The sequence below is a fragment of the Suricata suricatta genome, chromosome 16 (assembly GCF_006229205.1).
Source record: "Suricata suricatta isolate VVHF042 chromosome 16, meerkat_22Aug2017_6uvM2_HiC, whole genome shotgun sequence".
Lineage (NCBI taxonomy): Eukaryota > Metazoa > Chordata > Mammalia > Carnivora > Herpestidae > Suricata > Suricata suricatta.
The window spans coordinates 20290316-20311630 of NC_043715.1; the positions used below are offsets into that span (position 1 = coordinate 20290316).

The window sequence follows — 21315 nt, forward strand, 5'->3', positions numbered from 1 at the left end:
CTACTTCTGGAGTTAATGTGCTAGCCCTTTTTATTCTAGGGATATTGTATTCTCCTCAATCCTAAAAATATTGAGGAATAAAAGTCTCTGGAGGGGACTTTGATGTGCACATGAGCAGTAGGAAGACTGTATGATAATAGCCTTGGGCCACATCCCTCATGTCTTTATGCATGAAGAGATAAAAATGCCTTTATTCATAAAAAGATATTAGCATTAGTGATTTCATACTTGTAACAAATGCCTAAGTACATTTTTTTCCCCAAGTGACTTACTATAGTGAAGTTTTCAACTACATTTTGGGCCTGAATGCAGATTAATGTCTTAGTATTGTTCAGCTGTGAGAATCACATGCCAGTCTCTGATTAGATTTTTATGAGAGATCTTCCAAATCAGACACTGTCCACACTCCTGAGTACCTAGTTGTGCAAGAATAAGTATGATTTGACACAGGCATGGAGCACTAAGCTAATTGCTCAAACTCCTTTAAATAGTGACAAAAGAAAAGTAAGTTTAGCCTTGTAAAGGACAGGGCAACCTTTAAATTTTCAAAAGCTGTAACTACTTATGAAAGAGATTCCATTAAAAAACCAAGCTCAATAAATTCAGTGTAATATACAAAGGAAAGGCATGTTTATTAAAGATTATCTACATCCTTTGTATTCATATTATCAAGAATATGAAAACAAACAAAAGACTAAGCTCAGAATTACGTGGCTAAAATCTGGCAGCAAACATATGTCTACTGAAATTTAGTTCCTATAGAGACTGTCAAAATCCTGAACAGGCACACAAGTTTTATACAAATATTTGGCTCTGGTGCCTGAAAGGTATATTCAGAGAAGTGGGGATTCTTAGCACGGAAGACCCATGGAAACAGGTTAATGCCATCAAGTGTATCCATTCCGTAGAATGTGGTGGGCTTCTGATTTAAGCAATGGGGATAAATTCAAGCTCTGATTTTGCCAAATGCACAGGCTTCATAGGAGTTTATTAGATAAATGACTTCTTAGAAATGTTACTACACCTTGCAAATGAATTATGGGATATGTACGAAAATGCTCAATGTAGTTTTACTTTTTCATTCCATGATATGATTGATAGTAATATAGTACTTATTTATCTGGAAGTAAAAATGAAGCTTAATCAGAACAAGACTATAATTCTCTGATGATTTCTCCCTAGACACACCTCAATGCAAGGGAGAAAAGTTCCTTATTATTTTTCCCTATTTTTTTCATTTTTTTAACATCTTCAAAGAAGCTATTAGAAAGGATCTTAAATATAAGAGAGATCAGATTTACAGAGGAACAAAATGGAAATTTCACCAGGAATTCTGTTGCATCATGTCTCTATGATAAGCTATCTTATGATTCTACAAGTTGGTATTAAATAACTGAAAGCAGAGAGATTTTGGGTTCTGTTTGTGTTTTTGTAAAATAAAATAAAGTATTATGTTCATGGCGGAAATTTGAGAAATATAGAAAAGGATAAAGATGAAACAAATTATCCGTGATTTCACAAATTCTTTAAAACTTCTGGGAATTATTTTGGGGATTCCTTTCCAAACATTGTCATATAAATACTTTGCATAAGTATGTGCCTTATTAGGCATATTGTTTTAATCTGGAATTGCCTTGAAATTCCATAGCAAGACAATTTCTGGTTTCAGCATAAATTTCATTTAAGAATTCTACTGGTATTATGGTACTCTTTCTTCTCATGGCTCTTCAGTTTTTCAGAGGCACAGTTTATTGAAAGATAATAGTTAAATTTTTTGCTTGCTCCTTATCCAGTATTGTGTTTAGAACTTCACCTGCATTCGCTCATTTAAAGTATACAAAAACAGATTTAAATACATAAATGGAAACTTCTATCTAGTTTCTTAAAGGCCCACTTAGAAAATGGAAAGGCAAGGGCACCTGGATGGCTGTTTGTTGGGCATCCCACTCTTGATTTCAGCTTAGGTCATGAGAGCCCGACACGGGGCTCTGTGCTGACAGTGCAAAGCCTGCTTGGGGCTGTCTTTCCTTTTCTCTGCCCTCCCCTGCTCCTGCTGGCGCTCTCTCTCAATAATAAACATTAATGAAATTAAAACATTAAAAAATAGGCAAATATTTTAAGAAAATACAACAATGAAGTATTTTATCATATTTAGAAATTATATGAAGAAAAAGAAATTGTAAATCTCTGATATGCAGGACAAGGATATGAGTAGACCAACCACAAAATGGGAAAAGCTTCTGAGAAACAGAATGTCAAAGAGTTTCTGCATTTTATTTTTGTTTACTTTTATTAAAGTTTATTTCCGAGAGAGAGAGAGAGAGAGAGAGAGACCCAAACAAGCTCCACATTGAACGTGGCTCAATCCCACAACTGTGCGATCAAGACATGAGCTGAAATAAAGAGTTGAATGCTAAACCAACTGAGCCACTCAGGCACCTGTTAAGGTTTCTGCATTTAAAATTTTGATATATACAACTAAACTGGCTTCACAGAATGATTGTATCCATCTACATTCCTACCTACTGTGTAAGAGAGAATCTACTTTCCCGGAAACTCATAAATACTGCATTATTAATCTTTATTTTGTCCATCTGAAAGGCAAAAAAATCGTTCCTTGTTTTTATATGCATTTCCCAAATCATCTTTAATATTTACTGGCCATTAGCATATCTTCTTTGAAGAACTGAACCATTTGAGTTCTTTGCTCACTTTTCTATGTCATATTTCTTCCTTGATTTTCCATTGAAGTATAATTGACATATAAAAAAAAGTATACGATAGTGTTATGAAGAAGGTACTGGTATTCTGTTCTCATTTTACAGATGAGAAAATAAAGAATCAGAACTTTTAAGTAATTGTTCTGGGTTATGATTCCATTGTATTATACTATCCATCTTGTGGGTTAGGAATTTGAGCAAGGCACACAAAAATAGTTTATCCCTTTTCCCTAATGATGGAGGGTTAGGCTAGGGTATTTTAAAAAGTTGTGATGTCTGGGAGAGTTCAGCTGGGGCCATGGATTTAGGAACGTTTTTCTGACTATCAGCTGAATTCTTCTTTTCTTCCCTACATGATCTCTGTGTGGTCTGACATGTCCAACATTGCTTATTCTCTTACATGTGTGACGTCTGAGCTAGGATGACTATCACAGCCAGGACGTCCAGGCATATCTCTAACTTCATGTGGCGTTTCCACATGGCTAGTTTGGGTTTTCTCACTGCATAGCAATTACAGGACAGTCACACTTATTATATGGTGGCCAGCTTCTCCCAGACTGAAAATTCTAAGAGATTTATGATGCAGACTGAGAGGTCACACAACCTAGCTAATGCCATATTGCACTGGTCAAAAGGGAATCATAGGCCTATCTAGAAAAACAAAACAAAACAAAACAAAACAAAACAAAAAAACACAGGATGTATAGACCCCTACCTCGTAATGAGAGACATGTCGAAAAATAGTGGCCATTTTAATCCATTAACAAGGTTTGTTGAACTCAAGAACTCATAGACCATTCTTGAGTAAAGACATGGTTGACTATTACTCAGTGAAGAAAAATTTCCAACACTGACAAAATTCCTTATATAGTAACCATGTACAAAGTGGAGTTCTGTGGAAAACTGGGAGATGTGACGAAGAGTTTTATTACCCCAACTCCATTTTCCATGTTACATCTCCCAAAAGAGGAAGTATTCTGGTAACACTTTCAGCTTCTCTACCATCAATTCTCATTGTCTTTCTTTCTCTCTTCTTTGTCTTCTTCCTCCTTTATCCTCCTTCTCCTCATTCTGCTTCTATTAGTTTCTCTTCCTCTCTTTGTCCTTCTCCTTCTCCTTCTTCTTCCCTTTCCCTCCTTTTCCTCCTCCCCCATTGTCTTTTCTCTCCCTTCTCCTTCCCACTAGATAATGAAAATTTATTTGGTGGAAGTTTTAGTGTTTTGCTCCCTCAGGACAGGTCTACTTGCCAGTCAGATATGAAAGTTCTCTCCTGGTCTGTGCTCTCAGTCTATGGGGATGGTGAGAGCAGTGGACGGAAGCCAGCATCTGTCCTGCTGTAAGTGGCCAGGAAAGTAATTCAAGGACAAACTTCCAAAAGTCTTCAGGATAAGCCAGTACATATAATTTGATATATATTTGACATTTTTTTTGGTCTCCATTTAAAATGACTGGCAATCTGAACAGAGTATTATGAGCAATAAATAGATCCTTCAGATCTAGTACATAGTGAACTGACCTACTGTTGACCTCAACCTCTTGTGAAGATAAGAATACCAAATTGAATATACTGAGTTTATTTTGATATTTTTTCTATTTTACAAATGTACAAAATATATAATCTTTATAAATTCTAATAGTATGCCTTTTAAATTACTCTTTGGTTTACTTCTTTTTCATACTATATGATACTAATGCTAATTTACAGAATATTGTTAAAAATAGTATTGGTACAAACTTGTTTAATTTTCTTGACTAAAATGCCTCTAATGTTTTATTAGTGGAAGTTAAGATATTCATTATTTTACTAAAAAAAGAACATTTTTGAGAAATACATTTCTCAAATGAGATGCCCGTGGGCCTTTTTTTTTTTTCTTCATCTTATTACACTTACAACTAGATGTATATTTAGGAGCATATTTAGAAATTCTAAAGTTTTCTTTGGGAGTGGGATCAAACTCCACTTCACGAAGGTGAAATTATAAAGATATTTTCATACTTACAAAAGAGAAGAATTCTTACAAGTATTTTCTTTGTAATGATGTATTTATTTACTCTCTTGAATGAAATTGTGCTATAGTTTCTTTGTGTGTTTCCTCTTTGTCAGGTTTCAGTATCAGCCTTTTGCTAACTTCTAAAATGAATGTGATAGCTTTCCACTGAAAATAACTGCTTTGATTAGATTCTTTAAACATATTAAATTGACACGTTAATTTTGGTGACTATTTAACTGATCACAAATTACTTTAGTCAGCAGGTCAATTAGTAGAAAAATAGAACCTGTAAAATATTTAAAGACACAGCTAATGGGCTGGGGAATATGTGTTTAAAAACAGACACAGGCAGTATCTCTTGCATATAAACATTTCACCAAGGAAGGGGAGTTTATATATTTGTTGTTGCTTTTGTAAAAGGAAAAAAAAGAAATCAATGCTATTCAGTTTCAGAACTGTGACTCAGGCCACACAGCCTCATTTGAAGAGATAGCAAGTTAGACCAAACACCAGCTGAATACAAATATCCTATTTACCATGTATATCAGAAATTAACAGCATTTAGATTTTCATGACAATAGTATAACGGTCTGATGCTTAATGAACCTAAGAAGAGAAGAATTAAACACAAGCCCAAATTTACACATTCAGCAAACATTTAGAAACTGATGGTTATGAGGTCAGGCAGGAAGCTAGGTGCTAGGTCACAGGCATGAGAAAAGAGAGTGGAATTATTATGCCTTTAATATGGTAGTATAAATGGTCATGGAGCTCTCAGAAATGCAGTCGTTCATAACGCTTACTCACCAGCACAATGAGAGTGATGACTTCCCTCATCATGTATGTACAAAGTTGGAGAGAGCACTGTGATCAGAGGTGTCTCTTCCTTTCTTTCTTCTCTTCCTGTCAGTTAAGAGAGATGGGGAGAGAAGAACAAGGAAAAGTCATTTTTAAGGTATTACACTGCACCCTTCCTGTACACCTGCAGTCTTATCTGCTCTTCCACATTATAATGTATCATGTTTAATAAACGAGAGTTGTAATGAAAAAATCTGAATATCAAGCATGCCTAGGTTGCAAACTTTCTAACACCATACTCTGTACTTTTTGAAAACCTATGTATGCTTCAGATCCAATTCAAATGCCCATCTCTTTTATAGGAAGTCTTCTGAGGTAATCAAATCAAAGGGAGGGAATCTAGCTAACATTTACTCTCACCTGCTGTGGGCCGAGTGCTCTGCTAGGTTCTCCACAAGTGCCATCTCAGTTATTCCTCGCAACTCTTGACAACAAACGTCATTTTGCACTATGTAGTTCAGGAAACCAAAGCAAAGGAAGGCAACTACATTGCCCAAGGTCTTCAACTCGTCAATAGCAAAGTCTGGATTTAAACTTATGCTTTCTTAAATTAAAAAAAAATCCCTATTTATTCCAGGCAGTATTTCCTCCAAATTTCTATATAGTTGTGTTGACTTGCCTTAAAGTTCTTAACACATGTTACCTTGTCTTATACATCAACACAGGTCCTGGCACGTTGAAAGCACTATTAAATTTGACTTAGATTTGTTTGCATACATTAGCTAGAAACCAGGTAGATGTCACATCGAGTAAATGCCTGATGTATATATAATTGGACACATTCACAAACGGCAAGAGACAAGGACACCTTTGAATTTATGCCTGTCAGATAGAATACAGAATAAGATGATTAGAGGAATAAATAAAATGTGCCCACTTCAGAAAAATTTTCTACCTAAAAGAATACAATTTTCTCTTGCAATATTTTTTTCTGATGCTTGGCTATCTTTGGAGAACTTATTTTCCTTTAAGGGCTGATTTTGAAAAATTCCCTCAAAGAGTAGGTTATTCGAGGCAAGACAGATGGGGTGTTTGTCTACGAATGTGCCACTCACCTTACAGTTACTGATGGCTGTTCTATTAATCACTGGCACAGATATTTACTAGAGCATGTGGTTCATATTGGGCAACAAGACCTCTCTTACAGGAAAAAATTCCCCATTAGGTACTGAGAGCAACCCCAGGAGATGACAATTACAAGCTAATAGGGTCATTTATTTTTGTGTTTGTATTTTCAACTGAAAGAAATAAATTAAGTACTGAGGGAGACCTCCAGAGAGTGGAAAGGAGCTAAATGAAGAGTTTATTCTCTCATCTGCAAACTCAGCCATGAGCTGGACCACTATGGTATGTCCCAGGCATCACTACACAAAGTTAAATACAGATGAGGATAGTTGCTGAGTACAAAGCTAGTTAGAGGGAATAACTAAGTCTGAGATTCATTGGAAACCACAACATGACATCCAAGATGGGAAGCTAAGTCAATCTTCAACTTCAGAGTCGGAAACTAAGCAGATGCCATGATTCAAACCAACTTTACACCACAGTGGGTATAGAATATTATTTATATGCACACAGGTAAACACACATTTCTTGAATATTAATAGGAAATCCATGTATTGATTTTATAGTATCATTAGTGGGGCAGATAGAAGAAAAAGTATGTAAATGCGTAAGTGACTGCTTTAAAAAAGAGAAATGCCATAAGAGTATAAAAGTTCTATGAGACAGAGAGGAAGAGAACTTGTAGTGGAGTGGGGAGCAGAAGTCAGGACACTGGGATAGAATGGACAACATATTTCCTTTTTAGGCATCCGAAATCTTCCATTTATGTAAGCATTTGCACTTTTTTTATCTGCATTTGTGAAATAATTTAGAAAACATCTTTGATTGGCATATGCCTGATTGGAAAATAGGGTTCTGTATGGAAGCCAAGGGTGTAATGAGCTTCTCAGTGCTCCTTGTCTTAGGGTCTCGTGCCTTGCGGGCTCTCCTTCAGAGACAGTCTTTTATTAAACTTCTCTCAATTGCTCTGGGTGAATGTGTCATCATTTATTTGCTCAAAAACCACAAACGCTGCCTTCTGATCAGGAGGACGTGAAAGAAAATATTATTATCTATTTTTTTTTGTTTGTGTGTTCCTTTTCCCTAAGATGATATATAGAATCAAGTGCATATGCATTCCATCGAAGGGACATATGCATGAGTGGAGAACAGGTACCTCTCTGCAAATGACACCAGTAACTTGTCCCTGAAATTACTTGTAATATCTCTATATGTAGCCTAATAGCAGTCATGACACTTGACTGGTGGTGACTGATAAGGACTGTCTTCCCAGGGACCTGAAAGCACTTACAGCTATTTGAGGACTCCAGGAGAAAGATTTTCCTTGGGTACACATCTCACTAAAATTCAATCAAGTTAGTGGAAACATGATGATCTTTTGTTGCCAGAAATACTTCAGTTACCTAACATACCCTAACCTAAATCCGGTTCTTATTATTATCAAAGTGATCATGACTGGAGACATTCACTGCAATACTATATATGCCAGAAACTCAAGTATTTGAGCCAGAGGAGTGGTGTTGGACATGCTGGTGTGGGGGGCCACATGGAAGACTTCTTTGAGAAACTCTACTAGACTGGCACAGAGTCAGAGCTGAGCATAATTCTCTAGTCTTCTTGAGAATGGAATAATCACAGTTTCTATACCAAGTTTGGGCTACAAGTCTCCACTTAGTTCCATCTGCAGATCTTGCATACCATGGACAGCCAGACTGCTCAGAGATCTGTGAAAAACTAAGGGACTGGTCAGATGATGATTCCATACCTATAGTTGAGGAATGAACTGAATATGGAGAAGTATGTCCGGGCTCAAAGAGCAGAATGCAGATATCCTGATTATAGGTAATGATTCAAGTACCTATAGCTGATAGGTGCTTGGATCACACAGACCTTGTTTTCAGTTCTGGTCCTTCCTCTGTTGTGGAGTAACTGGGTGATTTTGAGAAATATATTGAGGATATATATTTATATAATATATACATTGAGGATATATATATATTGAGGATATATATATACACATACACACATACATATTCACACATCCATAAATAAATGCAGAGAATATATAAAAATATATTGACATACATACACACATATACACACACATATATGTACACATACATACATATACTAAGAATATATAAAAAGTGCTTAGAATTGTGTTAAGAAATTACCCAATACTCAATGGTCAGTAGGTGTTATTATTTCAGCAACATTTTTTTGGTATAGCAAAACATGAGCATTTACTCAATTGGGAACACTTTACCCTTTCCTTTGTAACATTACATAAGCCTAAACTTCTGTTTCATAAATCATAATATTTATTTTCTCAAAACATACTGGTATGAGGGAGAATTTTTAAAAGTGCATCTCTTAGGAGATGTCTATTTTGTTTTTGTTGTTTTATCTCCAACACTATATTCCTTTGATGTTCTAAGATGTTTGGTCAACAGTAAAGCACAAATAAGTTCAGCATTTAATATACGGATTTAGAGATCTATTTATCTAAGGAAAAATTTTGTCATTATCTTGTTTTTTCCCTGCCTGGTTCCCAAAGAGACAAGGACCCGACACTGAAAATTAAAAATATATCTTACAGTCCATTTGAAATGCATTAGTAAAGATCCGAAACAACAGTGCCAGAAAATAGCAACTGATGTCATCATTTGGAATATCTGAAGAAGATGTAGAAATTCAAGTCCCTGTTTTGAGATGCTTAGTGTATTTCACACACTCCACTGAGGGCTCAGGATATTCCACTTGACCAAGAAAAATAAAAGCATAAATGAATAAGTACATGAAAAAAATCTACAAAATATTATCAATGACTACAAAGGAGAAGCCAATAGAACAGGGGAAAGTATAGGATTTTACAACAGTTAAAAATAAGTGAAGACTAATACATGTAATAAATACATAATGCTCTCCTCATTGAAATATATTTACACTTAACAGAAAACACATTGAAATGATCTGCAGATGGACATGTGCTCGACTAAAAGATACCTTTAGAACCCATAATTATCTTGATTTTTTCTTCTGAAATACTATAGTGAATGCATCAAAAGTTGTATCTCAATAATACAGATTTAGTTTAACTGGAATCTGCTTTTGTATTCTCCATGTTATAATGACTATACTGGTGTCAGTCACACAGAGGAATCAAGATGGTCTTGTAGAATGAAAATTACAGGAACTTTCCAGTTAGCATGGGAGAGCCAGAGACCCCATCAGGCCTTCTATCCTCACTTCATTTTATTTTAAAAAAATTTTAATGTTTATTTATTTTTAAGACAGAGAGAGACAGAGTGCGAACAAGGGAGGGGCAGAGAGAGAGAGGGAGACACAGAATCTGAAACAGGCTCCAAGCTCTGAGCTGTCAGTCCAGAGCCCGACTCAGGTTAGAATCCATGAGCCACGAGATCGTGACCTGAGCCAAAGTAGGACGCTTAATCAACAGACACACCCAGCACCCCATTTGTGAAAAAAATTAATGTTTATTTATTTTTAAGACAGAGAGAAACAGTCTCACTTCATTTTAAAACTCTTCTTGACAAATATTTTTAAATATATGCCAACTGTTTTACTTTATGGGGGTCTTCCAAGTCCAGTGAATGCAAAAAAGAAAAGGGCCATTATGTAGGGGTCCACAAATGTGGGAAGTGTTGGCTGGCAAGGTTGTGTCAATAGTTTACTTTCTCATATCCTAAAGCTACAGATGAAGTCTCCCTCTTTTGGGAGAAGACAATGAGTCCTCGTTATGATGACTGCTTTATTTCCCAAGACATAAGAGTGGGGGTGTTGTTTGAATAAAGTATCTCTATAGGATATTAGAAATACAATATCTCTTTCTATAATATCTTTGGATTAAGTGGTTATTTCCTTAATTTTAAGCCACAGAGATAAATATAAACTATCAAGGCCGATAGTTAATGTTAATAATGGAAAAATAGAAAAAGACACCAGGTTTGAGGCCTAATTATATTGTTAAGGATTACACTAAATGCCAGAATTTGTCTCAAATATTCTTTACAATAACTCCATGTAGGTAGAAATAATCACCATCCTTATATAATCATGGATACTCAGAACAGAAGTAACTTCCCCGAATTTTCAGAGTCCCCTAAAGTTTTTCTTATAGTACAAAATTTGTCTAAACAAGCAAAACAGAACCAAGATTCACTTTCCATTTGTGATGCTTTCCCAGAATGAGGGAGAGAGAGAAAATAGAAAATCAGCCTCCTGGTTTTATATGGAATCAGTCTAATTTGGAATCTCAGTACCCGGACCCTCATGAGACATAATAGAGGTTCAACACATGCTAGCATCCATCAGTAGCAGGGTCATAGAGGGTAATCACAGCAGAGTTTTATTTACTTGTTTGTATCCTGTAATAGACTGACTTCAATATCCTTGAAAAATTGTCATCCTTAAATAAATAAAGAATATTACAGAAGAGGGAACTAAAGAACATACTTACCAAAGTAAAAATATGGGTAAAGTCTATACCCAACCTAATTCTCTGTTTTTCTGCATAATAAGTGCTTCATAGACGGTTTAGTTATTAAATAATTAAAACTATATGAGGCACATAAGAATGATAAATACAGTGTTTGATCTATAAATGTATTTGCTTCCCAAACAGAACAAATTCAGCCTCCTTAAAAGATTGAGAAACAAGCCTTTCCCTACTTCCCACAAAGACAATATAATCCATACTGATAATTGGTCCTTGTACATAATGCTTACCACCTATTAAGGTTTAAAAACTTCTTATCTTTCCTTTAACAAGTACAGCATGCTACATGAGACCAACTCGGACAAATAATCCCAAGAAAATAACTTTTTTTTTTAATTTTTTTTTTATGTCTTCATTTTGAGAACAGAGACAGAGAATGAGTGGGGTAGGGGAAGAGAGAGAGGGAGACACAGGCTTCAAGCTCTGAGCTGTGAGCAGAGAGACCGACATGGGTCTCAAACCTGCAGACTGTGAGATCATGACCTGAGCCAAAGTTGGACACTTAACCTATTGAGCGACCCAGCTGCCCCTGAAAACAACAGAGCAGAAAATGTTGGTAATAACCCATTCCTTCCTAGAAAGAAGAGTCCCCTGCATGTGATGCACTAATGGTGTAAGACAAAGGAGTCTGATAGAAATGCGGGCTTCATCACACTCCTTTTGTTTAGAAACCAAACAGGAAGGTAGAATGTGCCACTTCTGGGCAAGCGACACAGATAGAACAGTATCTTGGAGGATGACAGAAACTGTTCAGAGGCTAGAAACCGACCTGCTCTCCTTACAAGGAAAAGACCTGTTTAACTACCCCAGAGACCTGTGTTCCCTTTCCTGAACAAATGCCACTTTCTGGATATGGCCATCTCCTTAACAGAATGAAAAATCAGAAAATAAAGCAAATTAAACACAGAAAATAAAGCACAGCCACCTCATGAACTCATGAAAACAAACCCCATGAAAACTTTATGGTAATGAAGACTAAGTAGCTACAAGGTTGCTCCTGACTTTTCCTCCCTCAACTGCAGGAGTAAGAAGCAAAATTTTATGTTTTAAATGTGTGGGATTTTTAGTAGATATTCTATATATTTTTTTTCATTTACTCTACTTGTCTTTGTTAAATATCTTCATCTTTTTAGAAACCTGGGTTAACTGGGATTGATCTTAATTGCTTAATGAAACCAGTGGCATGGGAAGAGTTCCCTTAGGCCACAACTCTAGCCTAGTGCTGTGCACATGTGTGTGCAAGCTCATGTGTGCATTCTATTAATGTAGACTTCATGTACAAATACAATTCACACACGGTAAGGGGCACCTGGGTGGTTCAGTTGGCTGGGCGACTGACTTCAGCTCAGGTCATTATTGCCGTCTGGGTTCGAGCCCTGCATTGGGCTGACAGCTCAGAGTCTGGAGCCTGCTTCAGATTCTGTCTCCACCCCCTCTCCCTCTGCCTCTCCCCCTGCTTACTCTGTCTCTCTCTCAAAAATAATAAATATTAAAAAAATAAAAATTAAAAAAGTTAAAACAATTCACACATGTTAAGTATACAGATGGCTGACTTTTGACAAATGTACACACTGATGCGTCACCACCCCAATCAAGATAATGAACAGTTCCATCACTCTAGAAAATCCACTCACCACCACTTCTCCACCCAGGAAACGCATTTCTTAAATATAGATTAGTTTTGCCTGTCCTAAAATCTCACATAAATGGAATCCGATAGTATGGACTCTTTTGTGTGAATTTTCCTCTGTTCAGCAAGGGAACCATGAGATTAATCCAATGAGTAGCTTGTTCCTTATTATAGCTAAATAGTACCCATTCATTGGATACTATTCACAGCTAATGTTATCTATTCAATACACACAGATATTTAGGTTTTTAATTGTTTGGGACTATTATAAATACATCTGCTATGGGCATTTGTGTACAAGTATTTTTATGGATTTATGCTTTCATTTCTCTTGGGAAAATTCCTAGTAGAGAAATTATTATGTGAAACACATGGTTCTTTATAGGAATGTGCCAAAAGTGGTTTTGAAACTGGTTGTACCATTTTATCCTCTTGACAGTGTATAGGATTCTAGTTGTGACATGTTATTGTCTGGAATTGGTATTCCATGTCTCCTCTTATTTAGGCCACTTTATTACATGGTCAATTGCATCCCATTGTTATTTTAATTTTCATTTCCTGCATGACTATTGGTATTAACCATTGCTTTAGATACTGTTTGCCATTTGCGTATCTTCTGAAGTAAACTGTCTATGAGTTTGTGAAAGTATTTGCTTCTATTAGTGAGTTATGTGATTTCTTTATACATTAGGGACTTAACTTCTTTTTCAGTTGTATGTGCTAAGAATATTGCCATCTGGTACTCACATTTTAATACTTTAGATAGTATATTTTAAAAAGTAGTTTTTAGTTTTAATCAAGTTGAACCTTATTTTTCATATGTTAAATGCTTTTTATGTTCCATATTAAAAATCTGTGTCTAATCCAAGATTGAAAAATATTTCTCCTACATCTTCTTCTAGAGATTTTATGGTGTTATTTCCACTATTTAGGTCTACAACTATATTTTTATTCTTAATTTTTTATGAGTTTTTTATGAAGGTAGAGGTCAACTAAAAAAAACTTTTTTTTATTACATATGGATATTCAGGGTTTTTTTTTTTTCACCAGCACCATTTGTAGAAAATACTAAGACTTAATTCCCACTGAATTACTTTGGTCATTACTTGAAAAACTCAGTTATAGACACACACACACATACACCTACTTCCGGGCTCTCTCTTTGGTTTCAGTGATTATACTATTCCTTATATCAATATCATTCTACGTTGATCATTAAATCTTTAGAAAAGGTCTTCAAGTCAGATAGTGTCAGTTCTTGCTTTATTTTATTTTATTTTTTAGGGATAATTATGATTATTTTGGCTATTTCATGTCCTCTGTGTTTCCATATAAAGTTTAGAGTCTACTTGTCAATTACTGCAAAAGTCCTATTGAGGTATCAATTTGAATTGAGTTCAATCTATAGATCAATATGGAGAAAATTTACATCTCAGTGATATTAGGTCTATTTTTAATCCATGCACATGGCATTTTACATTTATTTATATTTCTTTTATTTATCTAAATAAAGATTTACACTTTTTCATTGTATTAGCTTTGCACATATTTTATTAAATGTATCCCTAAGTATTTCTTATTTGTGAAAGATATTTAAATTATTTATTTTCCAATTGTTTATTGCTAGTATATAGAAGAACATTTTACTTTTGTATTTTAGCTTTATATCTTGTGAGCAAGGATTTTAAGAATTTTACAAAATAAATACCTTAGGATTCATAACGTAGAGAATGTGTGTCATCCAAAATGTAAACAGAATTTTACTTTTTTTGCAGCCTTTAAGCCTTTTGTTTTAATAATAATCTTTATTATTTTAGATGATGATATCACCTTATTACATAGCTACCATTTCAAGAGTAGTTTGAGCAGAAGGGTAAGAGGGAATATCCTTGTCTTATTTCTGGTTAAAGGGGAAAGTAATTTCAGTATTTTTTATTGATAAAATCATTTTAAATTATTTTTTTCAGCTTAGGAAAGTTTCTATTTTGGTTTGTTGATAAATTTGATGGTGTGTATATATATTGAATTTTATCAAGAGCTTTTTAAAATTACCAATGATTATATTGTTCTCTTTTATTCTGAGAATACAGTATATTTTATTCATTTTCAGATGTCAGGCCAATCTTGCATTTTTGATGTAAACCTCACTTAAAGTAATGGTGTATGTATATACACATACACATTCATATATACATATACATATTTACACATACACACATACACACACACACCATGCATATGTTTGCATATATATAATATTTCCAAAATATACTGTTGACATTTTGTCCAGGGATTTTGCATGTAGAGTTTTGAGAACTATGACTTTGTAATTTTCTTTTCTTAATTTGTCACTGTTAGATTGTGTGTAAGGGTAATGTTAGCCTCATAAAATGAGCTGGGAAGTGTCCTCTTCTGCTTTTTGAAAAAGTACTATTTCTTCCTTCTTTGATCACAGTAACATTCATTCAGATTTAGTTGTGGGCAATTTTAATAGAAATTTGATTTATTTAAAAAATTTAGGACATTCAGATCTTCTGTTTCTTCTGCTATCAGTTTTGGTAACCTGTCTATAAGAAATTTCTTCTTTCAACCTTGAAGAATTCTTTAGCATAAAGCTGTTCATAACATTTCTTTACCGTCATTGCGGGTCTTTATATCCGTACTGATATCTTCACTTTCATTCCTGATATAGGCAATTTGTCTATTTTTTCTTGCTAGGTGCCACTTAATTTTATTGGCTAGTTCAAAGATCTAGCCTTCAGCTTTCCTAATTTTTCATTACTAGTTTGGTTTTCTTTTTCATTGATTTTTGCTTTTCTTGCATTTAACTATTTGGGAGGTTATTTTATTTTTTAATGTGAAAGAATTGGTCATTGTTCTTATGCATTATTTTTCTTTTCTAATATAGTCAGTTAAAGCTATAACTTTTCTTCTTAGCACCGTTGTAGCTATTACTCACAGATTTTGAAATGTCTTTTCATGTTCATTTTATTCAAAATATTTAAAAATGTTCACTGTATTTTCTTTGACTTATGAGTCATTTAGAAATTTATATTTGATTTGGAAATATCTACAGACTTTAAAGTTATTCTAATGTTATTGACTTCTAACAGATTTTCACGGAGAATTCTCCATAAATATTTCAAATTTCTGAAATCTACTAAGATTTATTTTATGGGGAAGTATGTAATCTGTCTTAAGGAGTATTTAATGAGCTCATGAAAAGCATATGTATTCTGAAAAGCATATTTGATAGAAATATTCTATTCATGCTTGTTGTATACACAATAAAGTTTAGCTCTTTCAGATATGTGCGTGTATATGTGTGTGTGTGTGTGTGTGTGTGTGTGTGTATATATATGTATATATATATGTATATATATGTATATATATATATATATACATATATATATATATATATATATGCATGTAACTAGTCCCATCCGTTGCTGAAACCAGGGTGTTAAAATATCCAAATATATTTGGAAATGTACCTATTTCCTCCCTTAGCTTGCTTAGTGGATTTTGAGTACCTTTTATCAGAGAAAGAGCTATTTAGATTTGTCATGTCTTCCTGGTGAATCTATTCTTGTATCACTATATAAGCTTCTTTTTTGAGTCTCAGTATTCTTTTGTCATATCTACTTTGTCTTTTATTAATCTAGTCATACCATTTGTTTATGTTTACTGTCTATTTTTGCATGGTGTATTTTTTCTTCATTTCACTTGAAATTTATCTGGGTCTTTATATGAAAAAATGCATCTCTCATAGATAGCAAGTATTTGGATCTTGTTGTGTTTTGTTTTGTTTTTCCTCAATCTGACAATCTCTGTCTTCTATTAAGGCATTTAGTCTACTTGATTTTAAAGGAATCATTGATATGTCAGAGCATACACCAGCCAAATATTTTCAATGTGTTTCTTTTGATTTGTTGTTCCTCCAATGGCTTGTTTAGTTTGATTAAAAATTTTTTGTGTGTTTGTGTTCTGTGTTCTGTTTTATTTCCTCTATTGACTTCTTAGCTAGGTCAAACAATAAGGCATCTTTAACTCATTAGAGACTATTCTATCTTCTGATGCCTTTACACTTCACCTGACATTTCCCCCTTCCTGCTTCACACCTCACAAATGTAATGCTTTAACAACAGTATTATTGCATCTACCCACTCAACACTCCCTCTTCTTTTGTGCAATAGTTTTGTATTATTATAAATGCTAACTTACATTGTTATGGCTTTTGCTTTAAGTGATCAATCCTTTTTTAAGTAAATTATGAGAATAAAACAATAAAGTATTTTATATTTACTCAGTTCCTTACAATACAGAGATTTAATAAGATGTATTGATTGATAAGGTAAAAAACGAGCAAACAAAAAACCTTACATATCTTTGAAGAATGTTATTTGACTTACACAGCATATAAAATAGTGCCAAGCTATAAGTGCCTAAAAATTGAGAGCAGAGAAAAAAATAAGCTTGATTTAAGAGAAAGTTAATTATACTCCTGCCTTCACATAATTAACATTGAAAGATCTGTATTTGTGGATATGGGGAGAAAGAGTCTCTCCAAAAATATGAAAGAAAGAAAATACTGAAAAATAAATTTTCAAGGTTACAAATAAAACAAAAGGATGAAATTGATTTTGACGAATTAATAAAATTTCTAAAAGCTCAATTTGATTTAAAGGTATGAGAAGAAGTGCAAAACAAAAAAATGACAATGTTAAATGTGTGGAAGGTTTTACAATGATCATATATTGATTAACTGTTAAGAGCTGTGGATATGCTATTTTGTGTATTATGTAATTAACATGTATCACAACATTTTATCCTTTCAACAACCCTATGAGATGGGTGGGTTTCTCAACATCTCTCAAGTGAATATGGATGGGAAAGAATAAATAATTCACCCAAAGAGTAGTTAGAGTTTCAATCAAAACAAGTCTCTGATTCCAAAGCCTGCTTGGTTAGGACTAAGCTGCAGTGCCCCTCACTTCTACTTAAATTACTCAATTTGCCGTGAAGGAAGTCAAATGTATAATCAAAAATTATTTTTAAAAATTACATGAATTAATGCTATTGTTTTATAAAACAACAGTAAAAATAATCAACATTAATAATAAAGTCAGGGGTATTTAGGTGGCTCAGTCAGTTAAACAACCAACCTGATTTTGGCCAAGGTCATGATCATAGGGGTGTGAGACTGTGCTCTGTATTGGGCTCTGTGTTGAGCATGGAGACTGCTTAACACTCTCTCTTCTTCCTCCCCTCTCCCCAACTCATGCTTCTTCTGTCTCTCTCTGAAAATTAATAAAAAATAATAGAATAAATAGTAAAATAAAAATCTGTAAACTATCTTCAAACTTATGAAGAGGTAAATAGCTACCAAAGAGGGCATATAACAAAATGTATATTAACAAAGCAAAAAAATCATCAAAGATAAAACATAAGCAATGTAAACTGAAATGATAGTGGTATATCAATTACATTTGTTTAAATAAATGTAAATCACTTAAAATCTCCTAACCCCAAGACTCTTAGATTTGTTAAAATTATTTAATTCAAAGTTGCTTTTATGCAATACAATAAAGATGCACAAGGAATTAAAAAGTCACTGTAAATTTTTTGGGCAACTGCAATAAGAGAAAAATTCTGCAAAAATTATTTTGTAAAACTTATAGAAACCTAACAATATAAAATTTCAAAACTTTATGTACCTAAATATAATATCCAAGTATATTTGAAAATCCAAACTATGAAATAAAGGTATAAATTGATAGAAACAAATTTATTAGAGCTTTTAATAAGTCCCTCTTTGGTTTTGACATATTAACACATTATAAATATGACAAAATTATAAACATCTCAATGCAAGAATAAAATAAGTGTTATCCTTTAGGTATATTCTTTTCCAAATGGGCTTTCAAAAAATTGTTTAATGTTCATTTATTTTTGAGGGAGAGAGACAGAGCACAAGTAGGGAAGGGGCAGAGAGAGAGGGAGACAGAGAATCTGAAGCAGGCTCCAGGCTTTGAGCTGTCAGCACAGAGCCTGATGCAGGGCTCAATGTCAAAAACCACAAGATCATGACCTAGGTGAAGTTGGACACTTAACCAACTGAGCCACCAAGAAGCCCCCAAATAGATTTTTGATAATTATTTAAGAATAAAGTTTTGAGGTTTTCTATTCATAAGATTTATATCAGGAAACTGGAAAAGTCAAATAGTGTAAGAACAAAGAAAAATAAAACAAAGCAAATACACACTGTTGTTAAAGGAAATAGTTATTCCCATACTAGATTGACACATTAACTAAAATGCATCTTGTTGATGCTTATGGTAGAGAAAAATGCAGTTCATTCTGAATATAATATTATCAAAGTCATCATATTTTTTCATTATTGATACAGGATTCATGTCCTGCCTGTCTCCAGAATAATGAGACTGTGGCTTAAATTTTTAAACATAATCTAATATAGGATAATTGAGGATAAAATTATAATGAAGGCAATCTAAAAGTAGCTGAAGTTATAAATATCATCAATTTTCTGATATTAATGTATTGCCTTTTCATCTTTTGTCCATGACAGAAAAAAAAAAGAAAGCAAAGCAAGTTTATTGTCTTCCTTACTTATGGAAAATAATAGAATGCAGTTGGTTTTGTTCTCTACCACTTAGGAAAAATTAAGATCCCTCTTATATTCTAAAGGTATCACAAGACAGGTTGGATAAGCAAATTTACACTTTTAAACTTAATCATCCATTAACTATTTATAAAAATCCAGTCTGAGAATCATTTGTAAATTTTCAGATTTATCATTTTAGGAGAATAAAAACTCACATGATTTGTATTCAACATCCATTGCAATCATTACCTGATTTAATATTATCATAATGGATTTTTGACACATTGTGCATGAGAGATTACATACCATTTCAGATGCTAACGGCCCAAGGTTAAAGATAATCCAGGGAGATTGTGTGATGTCATCTATTCCTTCTACCTCCATTGGCAGACATCTTTTGCAGATTATGCTATCCATATTTATCTTCTTGGCCAAAGGATGGAAACCTACATAGCATTTTCTAACATATTTAAAACAAATCTACCACCATCTCTCAGACAGATTTCATGTCTTTGTAGCTTGTGTGACCAATGCACTTCATATGTTGATGAGAGATTATCTTTATTGCACAAGTATTTTTCCAGAGTTTACTAAGGACTTATATAAATAAACTGATTATACATCCCATTATTTTTTGAGAGCTAAAAGTACTGGGGAGAAACCCACAATTATCACTGCACTATAGGCAGTGTAGCTCAAGATTTGAGGGAAGTGTTGCTGAGCAGTATGAGGGACACAGGGGTGCCCTTGGGAGGTGTATTAGATATGGAAGTAGAGATAGGCAGGGATTGAGCACCTTGAGATGAAGTTGGCCTCTAACAGCTGGACTGCAAGGTTCTCCCTCAAATTTTTAATCTTCTCATAAACTTATCTCTTTTATATTTTTCCTTGATCCCAGACTTCCTCTTTAACATGGACTAGCTATTTTACAAAGTGCACATCATACGACCAGGTAAGCTGAAGTGTACATATCTCCACAAATCCATTATAAGAAATGAAAAACATGACATGATTACAGGGGATTAAAAATCTTCCTTTGTGAACAAATCTCCGGTTAACTGACATTTTGCTTTCTTTTCTTCTTTATTTCACCCCCACCTGTCCTCCTCCCTGGCCTCTGTAAACATTTATTTGGCTTTCCAATTAGAGTACAATTTTGAATTAAAGTCGATACTAATGAAAATTCCATTCTGTGCCTTTCATTTTTGATGAAATTTTTGCAATGCTGGGAAGAATATCTTTCACATAAGTTGTAACTTTTTGAATATGTAGCATATGTTCTGTTGTGTAATGTTTAATACATATATATAGTATATAATAGTCACACACACATACACATACACTTATACACACGTATGAAACAAAATATGCAAGCACAGGATAGAAGGGTGCTATACACAGTTGTAGGAATTTCTGGGGCATGTGAGTGGCTCAGTCGGTTAAGTGTCTGACCAGCTGAACTCATGATCTCCAAGTTTGTGCGTTTGAGCCCTGTGCTGGGCTCTGTGCTGACAGCTCAGAGCCTGGATCCTGCTTTGGATTCTGCATCTTCCTCTATCTGCTTCTCCCTCACTCACACTCTATCTCTCTGTCTCTCTAGGAAATAAGCAAACATTAAAAAAAAATCATAAGGGGCATGTGGGTGGCTCAGTTGGATAAATGTCTGACTTTAGCTCAGGTGGTGATCTCACAGCTTGTGAGTTCAAGCCTTGCATCAGACTCTGTGCCAACAGTTCAGAGCCTGGAGCCTGCTTCACATTCTGTGTCTCCCTCTCTCTCTGCCCCTTCCCTGCTCATACTCTGTCTTTCTCTCTCTGAATAATAAATAAACAATACAAAACAATAAAAAATAAAATAAAATGGTGAGAATTTCATGATGGCAATAATGGTGGAGTCATAGCAGCAAA

The 21315-nt window shown here is 34.2% G+C and overlaps 1 long non-coding RNA gene across 1 annotated transcript in view; it reads right to left on the reverse strand.

Annotated features, from left to right (window-relative positions):
- The window catches only part of LOC115280697, a 218011-nt gene extending 199974 nt beyond the window's left edge, over positions 1-18037 (reverse strand). The window contains exons 1-2 of the long non-coding RNA XR_003903892.1: positions 17949-18037; positions 5519-5614 (exon numbers count right to left, since the gene is read on the reverse strand). This is a non-coding gene — a long non-coding RNA (uncharacterized LOC115280697). The remainder of the gene's footprint in view (positions 1-5518; positions 5615-17948) is intronic.
- Positions 18038-21315: the final 3278 nt, after the last annotated feature.